A 9,026-nucleotide genomic window follows, 5' to 3' on the forward strand; every position below is an offset into this window, starting at 1 on the left:
TTTAGCATTTCCTACCTTGTATTTTAGGTATTGACATTTCTATCTTATCTCCTTTTGTAAACTCCTTCCAAACAAGATAATTTGGTACCCACTCCAGCCCCATAGAATGTGAGGTCAGTGTCTTTCTCATCATGGGAAAGTCAGTAAATAGCCCACAAATGAATGAATACATGAATAAACCAATGAATGGATGCGTGAGATCCTGCAAGAGAAGCCCAGCAAGACTGGGGAAAAACTGTGCCTCCAACCATTCGTTTTCAAATGCTTCTGGCCCTGCGCCTGTCACCTCTGCGGGAAAGAGAGGCTATCACGGGAGGATATGTCATCAACTTTAAATCCCTGTCTCTATCCCTTGAGCCTTGGAAGCAATAATAAGGTCCATGGCCCCTCTCTGAACATCCATCCCCATGCCTTCCAGTCACTTCAAACATGAAAGTCCGGATTCCACCAGTGAAGGAGCCTGAATATGGATCACAACTTTTCCCTGGAGCCCTGTGGTTCCAGAAGGTGAAGAGACTATGAAGAGGAAACTGGGATGGCAAGGTCTTGGAATCACACACACACACGCACGCACGCACGCACCCGCGCGCGTGCGCCACAGACACTTGAGTCCAAAGGACTAAAGTTCTGTGTCTTTCACAAAACAAACATTAGATGTCTCCATCACCCGGAGCCATCAGCCATACCCAGCCTCAGAAGCTCTGTCAGTGTGCCCTCCCTCAGCGTAATTAGCCCAGGAGGTCCTTCGTTGTCACCCTGCATGAAACTCCCCTACAGACCAGTCTACTGGCCAGTTTCCCCACAAGGCAGAAAGTCAGGCTACTCACTCACGGCTCTCCAACCTCAGGCAGCTGCTAGCCAGTTGCCTCAAGCAGTTCCTCCCTGTCCCTGTGCCCAGGATCCCCTCCACACTTTCTCAGATATCCCTTCACTACGACCAGAACAAAGTCCCCAAGAAAATGGTGGTCAGTATATATTTGCCCAAAACTACATTTCACAAGTTAGTTTTGCAAGGCATTCTCCTAGCCTCTGAGGTCGTACAAGTACTTTAGGCCTAACTATCCCCCTACCTAAGAGACAGAAAAGTAGCTGCCAGGGAAAATAAATGCATCACAGGGGGGCAATCCCCAGGGACTGGGAGAGTCAGGGCTAGAGTCCAGACTCTGCAGCTCTCCGCCCACCAAACTCGGCTAATGGTGGTTAACCAGATCTTTCGTTTCAGGGACATAGTTTCAAACGTCACTGCTGTGCGGACAGGCACTCCCTTATGGACATCACCCTGGCCCAGACTCCACTGTCACACATCGGTCAGCTTTGCACACACCTCTCTGTGGCATGGACATCTCTGCTACCCCGTGGAGAAGAAAATGGGCTCTGGAGTCCATCTGGATTTGCAATCCAAGTGCACAATTAACTAGCTTTGTCAAGTTCCTTAACCTCCCTAATCATCAGTCTCCCCATGTATAAAACTGGTAGTTGAGAGAAGTCTAAGAGATCATCACAGCGGTAGCCTTCTACACATACAGTAGCTTTGGTTTTTTTTTGTTGTTGTTGTTTTGGTTTGTTTGTTTGTTTTTTTAAGATTGATTGATTTCAGAGAGAGAAAGAGCACTAGCAGGAGGGGCAGGGAGAGAGAGAGAGAATCTTAAGCAGACTCCGCCCTGAGCCGAATGGGAGGCTTGATCTCACAACCCTGAGATCATGACCCTGAGCTCATGACCCTGAGATCACGACCTGAGCAGAAACCGAGAGTCCAACACTTAACTGGCTGAGCCACCAAGGTGCCTCCATATAGTAGCTCTTGTTAAAGATGAGTTCTTTCTTACAGCTCAGCTATATGATAACTGCTGTTCCATCTTACTCTTAACAAATAGTGCGACGCTAGAGATGTGCCCATTTCACATCCAAGTAAAACTATCTCATTGGTTATTTTCTCAGCTTCACTGACATTTTTCATTTGAACTAAAGACATCTTAATCAAGCCTTTGCTTTCATACTTGGTCAGCCTATTGCACACACATACACACACTCACACTCTTCTCCTCCTACCATGCCCCTGCCCCCTCTACCCTGAGCGCTCTTTCCAGATGTCAGTTAAGGAGAGAAAGAAGTCTTATCCTCCACCCACCCTCGAATACCTCTGGAGCGGTAACTAAATCTAACCTAATAAAGTAGCCTGGTAGACAAAGAAAAAACTGTCACCCAAACTGCTTAGTGCCCACAGGAGCCCTGCCCCCCAGTCATTAGCTCTGTTCCCCACAACAGAAGATGTGGTTTTCAGCCTCCAAACACCTACTCTAGTAAAGTGAGGTGTGTCTAACTCAAAAAGCTGGGGAGCCACCACTTTCTGCCCAGCAGCTGTGCTTTTAAACAGTCCAGTACACAACCACAGAACTGTGTCTGTCTTGCTCTCTGTGATGATATAAACAGTTGGACATACATATAGATTTCTTCAAATTCACCCAGACCAAAACAAAACATAACAAAAAATCAGCTATCTCACAGACTATCGGTAAAACAAATCAAAAAAGGCCAAAGAAAAACCATAAGCATTTAAAATATACCAAAATGAAATTTAAAGATTTGTTTTTTACATTATAACTCATTGTGATTAGCCAAATCCTTTTGCGATGTTCTTATGTGCTAGTTGTTCACTGGTCAAGTTCAACAATCTGATGGTAAGAATATACCACCAGGTCACTCTTCTGCCAAGGTACAAGTAACACAGACAGCACAGTAAAGCCATCAGGGACTCTAGTTTTGAAAGTCCCCAGGTGCAGAGAATACTAGGTTGAATGTATACTCTGGGAATGGGTCCATCACCCAGCCCCTTCACCAATTATCAAATTTTGCTAATTCAAGGACTTTTTTTTTTTAAAGATTTTATTTATTTATTTGACAGACAGAAATCACAAGTAGGCAGAGAGGCAGGCAGAGAGAGAGAGGGAGAAGCAGGCTTCCCGCTGAGGAGAGAGCCCGATGCGGGGCTCGATCCCAGGACCCTGGGATCATGACCTGAGCCGAAGGCAGAGGCTTTAACCACTGAGCCACCCAGGCGCCCCTAATTCAAGGACTTTTACAGAGTGGATTTATGTCTTATACCATCACCTACAGTGTGTGTATTCACCACAACAACACCAACAACATGGCACTTGGCAGTCATGATGCAGAGGAAAGACAGAACTGGGTCTCAGACGACTGAGAAGAGGGCACTCTCTAATCAGGCCAAGTGTAAACTGCAGGAAATGTTTTGTCTTGAGCTGAAGTTGCTAGTGTGTGTGTGTTTTGGGGGGGGGGGGCGGTGGAGCTGAGCTGAGAGAAGCTGGTGAGAAAAGATTCTCCTGTTATACCCTTCCCCCTACACTCCCCAGAATGAGCCTGGGGCAGCTGCAGCCCATCCCGACTCCCCTCAGACTCACTCTCAGGGGACCTTCTTCCTCCTGTCAACACCCACTCTCCCCTCTCCCTCCCCATCTCTAATAAAGAGGAAATCAGCCTTCCCTTTAGGGCCGCATCTGCCAAGACTGTGATTTGGAAGCAATTCCAGGTATGTACAGGGGGCCTACGAACATTTGCTGAGTGCCTGCTATGTGGGGGTTGGGGGAGGGGTCCACTTCACAGCGGCAATTCTCTGTCCTCACTAGGGTTTTATAACTACCTGGGAAGCTGGGGGAGAAATGCCTGCCATCACCCCAGACCGAGTAGTTCAGTCCAGTCGTTCATAGAAGCAACCCTTTACAGCAGTCCTTTCTACAGCCCCCTGACTCCCCACACCACTGTGCTCAGATATTGTGCACGTGGTCAGTGTCAGGCACAGGATTTAGAGGCAGGACTGTCACACTTCCAAAGCCCTGTCTTTCTTCCCACTGGCCAGAGCCCCAGTGTCTCCTGGGTCTATTTAGGCCGCTAGATCCCTTGTGGCCCTGCCTCCCAGATCTAGCCCATAGTGGGTAATTTCTAAGTATCTTAAGTTGAATGAATAAGGGGAGGAATATAGCAGCTTCTAGAAATTGAATTAGAGAGGAAAATATGTCCAGGTAGCTCAAATTAGTGAAATAATCAGATTGCAAATGTCATCTCAGCCTGCTGAAGAAAAGAGCAGTCTTACATGCTTTCAGGAGAGATAAAAGGCTCACCCTATTATTGTTGCCAATGTTTCTTCTGCCACCTTGTCCCTCTCTTTTAACGGAGATTCCATTTTATGACAGTGAGTTCAGTATTGTCCCAAGCTCTTGGATGATCTGCTCTGGCTTTCTTCCTTCCATCCTTCCTTCCTTCCATCTTTTCTTCTTTGTCCTTGTGCTTCAGTCTGGATAATTACTACTGACCCATCTCTAAGTTTCCTGTTGAATAAAGTCCCCTAATGAGCCATTCAAGTTATTAGTCTTTCACTATGGTTTTCATCTCTAGCATTTCTATTTGGTCCCTTCTAGTAGTTTCTGTATATCTGCTGATATCCTTCATAGGGTCATGCCTATTGTCTGTCTTTTCCACTAGGGATTTTAACATAGTCATCATAATTATTTAAGTTCTCTTTCTGAGGATTCTAACATTTTAGGCATCTGTGAGCTCAAGTCTATTGAGTGCTTTGTCTCTTGACTGTGTGATGTTTTTCTTTGCTTCTTTGTGAGCATCATAATTTTCAAGACAGTAGACACTGAGGTAAATAGTTTCATGTCTGGCTGTGTGAATAACTCTTCATTATCTAGACTTCTACTGGGAGGAATTGAGTCAACCTACTCAGGAGTTAACCTGGTTTTGTATTTATTGTTGCTAGTTGCTGTCAATATACCTCAGGCTTTAAATTCCCCTGGCATTACCTTGTACTTAGAGCTGGGGTTGGGTTAGCACAAAAGGTTTCTCAGTATTCCGATCCACTTCAGCCTTTGGCTTTGCCCGTGAGCCTGAACCTCAATGAGATTCTCTCCCCTCACTTTTGTCTCCTCCTGCCAGCAGTAGACTGCTGTTCTTTATTACTCCATTCTTGCTATCCCAGAGGGGGGGAATAAAGAGACACTTTCTGTTGTCCATATTCAGCCCCATCTGAAGGAGGCATTGTGGCCCTTGATCTCAGGTATGGGGCCATGGCAGTGACCCTGCCCACAGTCCCAGGGATTGTGGAATTGTTGCTTCATGGTTACAAAGTTTCTATTTAAAGCAGCTGAGAAATTTTGGAAATAGATACTAGCACAAAACTGTGAATATGATTGATGCCACTGAACTGTGCACCGCAAACAGCTAAAAAGGCAAATTTTATGTGATGTACGTTTTACCACAATTTTTAAAAATTAGTAGTTTTATATAAAAAACCATTGAATTGGGGCGCCTGGGTGGCTCAGTGGGTTAAAGTCTCTGCCTTTGGCTCAGGTCATGATCCCAGGGTCCTGGGATCAAGCCCGCATCAGGCTCTCTACTCAGTGGGGAGCCTGTTTCCTCCTCTCTCTCTGCCTGCCTCTCTGCCTACTTGTGATTTCTGTCTGTCAAATAAATAAATAAATAATCTTTAAAAAAATGAATTGTACACTTTTTATTTTCATTTTTTATTTTCATCATTTGTATTTCATAAGTGACTTACTTATTTTATAACTGGATGCTTGTACCTCTTAATCCCCTCCACCTATGCACCCATCCTCCCAGTTCCCTCCCCTCTGACAACCATCAATTTGTTCCCCATATTTATGATCCTTTTTAGTTTTCTGTTTGTCTAGAATAAAGGTGTGTGAGATATGCACACACACACACACACACAGTAGGATATTCTGCCATCAAAAAGGATGCAATCATGCCATTTGTGACAACATGAATTGTACATTTTAAATGGGTGAATTGCATGTTATGCAAATTATATACCTCAATAAAGTGGTTGTAAAGAAGACAGAAAGAAAATGAGTGGGACTGTCCTAGTGGTAGCTGTAGCTGTAATGGCAGTGAGGTATTTAATGACCTAGCATGGTGACATGAGATGCAGAGCCAGGGGTTGGGGAAGTGGGGGAGGAAAGTGGTCTGGTAGTTTCATTGCCTAGAAAACCCACCATATAGAAAGCTCTGTCCCTCAACCATAACTAACCAACTGAATTATGACCAGAAAGTTGGGGTGAATACCTCATAAAAGTCTCTTCTCATACCAAAGTTCACTCTAAGCCCCAAATTCAGAAAATCAAAGAAGTTACAACTACCCCTCTCCCAACATGCCCCACTTCAGGGAAACCCTATTCTCCCACTTGTGAGACAGGGGCTGGGGGTGCCCACGTCCTGCACCATGGGGCAGTAGAAATGTAGGCACCCACTGCCATCTCTTCTCTCCAACCCAGCCCCCTCTTCTCTGGCCCTGTTTCTTTGTAGAGAACTCATTATCACTAAATAAACTAATTTTAATGCCTCTTATCTGTCCTTTCCATTCCATCCTCACAGTTTCAGTTAATTCCAACCTGGACAACCATTTCCTAACCAGTGGCCCTGTCAACTCCCTCCCTCTTCCATCACTGACAGCATTCAGCCTCACACCCCGGCATGTGTTTATGCCAATTTTTTCACATTAAGCACCCCCCCCCTTCAATAAGCATTCACTCTAGGTAAAAACTGGGTCTTGCTATGGAAACATGACTCCAAGGCAATTTGCAAATCCCCACCTTTCAACAAGTTGCTATTTCTTAATCCTTTCATATATAGACATTCTGGAGCTGTCATTACCTCCATTGGTCCCAGAGTGGCCTCTCTTTAATGAGGAAGGACAGAATCCTGAGCCTCTCAGGATTAAACATACTTTATGTTTAAGTAAATAAAGTTTAAACATACTTTATTTATCATCATGCTAAGGTTTCTCCATAAAGTTCCTCTTTACCCTCATCTCCCACCACTTCCACACTCAGATTCCTGAAAATCTGAACTACTAATAGTTCCCTAAGAAATCAAGGTTGTGAGGGCCAGGATTTATTATGCATCTAGCACAGTGCCCAGCATGTAAGAAAGAATTAAATATGTAACCAGTGAATGCATTTACTAAAATCATACTCTATATCAATTCCATAGGTTAGGAAAATTATCCCACATCAGCATCAAATATCCAGGAAGCACCATATTTATCCTACCATGCCAACTAGGACAATATCCACTTTTCATGCCTATTCCAGTTCCTAGAACACAGTGGCCCCTCATTAAATATTAGATGGGTGGACGGATGGGTAGATGGATGGTTGAATGAATGGGTGGATGGAAGGAACTGAAGAACTATGAGAGAAGACAAGTGACATGAGGAGAAGTCCCACTCTGGATGGTTAAGTTCTTGAGTGCTGAGAAGATGTCCTTGTTCATCTCTGCATTTTTAGAGCTCAGAGCGCAGTTTAATGGAAAGTTTTTGACAAATACATGAAGAATTAATGAATGTGCAATTACATGAATTATATAAATAGTATTTCCATTGTAGGGGCTTAATGTTTAGAAACACAGTTGAGGGGTTCCTGGGTGGCTCAGTGGGTTAATGCCTCTGCCTTCAGCTCAGGTCATGATCTCAGGGTCCTGGGATCGAGCCCCGTATCAGGTTCTCTGCTCAGTGGGGAGCCTGCTTCCTCCTCTCTCTCTGCCTGCCTCTCTGCCTACTTGTGATTTCTGTCTGTCAAATAAATAAATAAAATCTTTAAAAAAAAAAAAAAGAAAGAAAGAAAGAAAGAAAAGAAACACAGTTGAGACAAATGTGTGGAAATCCAATCTTATTTTGCATTGATCTAATTTACAAGACCACTCCCCACTCCGTGTGCTACTCCCAATTGTTTTGCCTGAGCTCTCAGAGAGGAGAGATTATGTGCTACCACTTTCTTAGAGATCATAATACTTGAGAAGGGAGTGGGGCTTGTATGGAGGGAGAAGAGGAGTGTCAAAGAGAAGTACCAGTGCAAGGGTACATAGCTGGACTGGAAAACCTCTTGGTAATAAGAGCAGCTGATTGCTCAGACTGTCTTCCAAGAACCCTGGGAATTATGGCTTCAAAGAATACCCCTTGGGAGGAGGACAAAGGAAAATAGAGTTTATCCACTGGATTCCATCTCCCACTAATCAATAGATTTCCCAAAAAGGCTTGATCTCCCTGAATTTCTGCATCATGCACCTCCTAGGTCTCAGCAGTAGAGGAAGAATTCAGGGATGAGAAACATAAGCTGTATCATGTGGGCATGAGGCAAGGTGCTCTCACATGGTGCCCAAGAAAGACAATCCCACACCATACAGAATGGTTCTCCACAGAGTAGCTGAAGAACAGGTGGCCAACATCCATGGACTTGCTGGAGGCCAAGAGGATCTGTGGTGACACCAACATATTGTTTGATACAGCAACATTTTGTGATCACTGTCCATGTTATTTAATAGTTGCCTAGAATAGTTATATAGATGAATTGTAACTTAGAAATAATAGCATCCAAAATAATGATCCCCATCCACACACAGATGCCCACATCCCACTCCCTGGAGCCTGTGAATATGTTTACTATGCAAAGGGGGATGAAGGTTGCAGATGAAATTAAGATTGTTAATCAGCTCACCCTAAAATACAGAGATTATCTGGATGGGGCAATGTAATCACAGGCATTTTTAAATGTGGAAGCAGCTGGCAGATGAGTCCATGTCAGAGCCATGCACTGTGAGAAAGACCCCACCAGCCGTCAATGGCTTTGGAGTGACCTCTAGAAACTAGAAATGACAAGAAAATTGATTCTCCTCTAGAGCTTCCAGAAAGGAATGGAGCCTTACAGAGTCTTGATTTTAGCCCAGTACACCCTGCATCAGACTTCTGACCTACAGAGCTACAAAATAAGAAATTTGGGTTGTTTTAAGCCACCACGTTTTTGGTAATTTGTTACAGTAGCAATGGGAAACTCATAGCCTTACTTAATTACTTGGGGGCATTTAGATTACTTGCAACTTTTTCTCATGAGAGGATGAGAAGGCAATGGAACTCCTTATAGCTAAATCTTTCTGCATCTCCACAATTTTTTTAAATTTATAGAAATCATTTGTTGGGTCAAAGATGGTGCATA

Source organism: Lutra lutra, chromosome 5 (genome assembly GCF_902655055.1).
Source record: "Lutra lutra chromosome 5, mLutLut1.2, whole genome shotgun sequence".
In the NCBI taxonomy this organism is placed as follows: domain Eukaryota; kingdom Metazoa; phylum Chordata; class Mammalia; order Carnivora; family Mustelidae; genus Lutra; species Lutra lutra.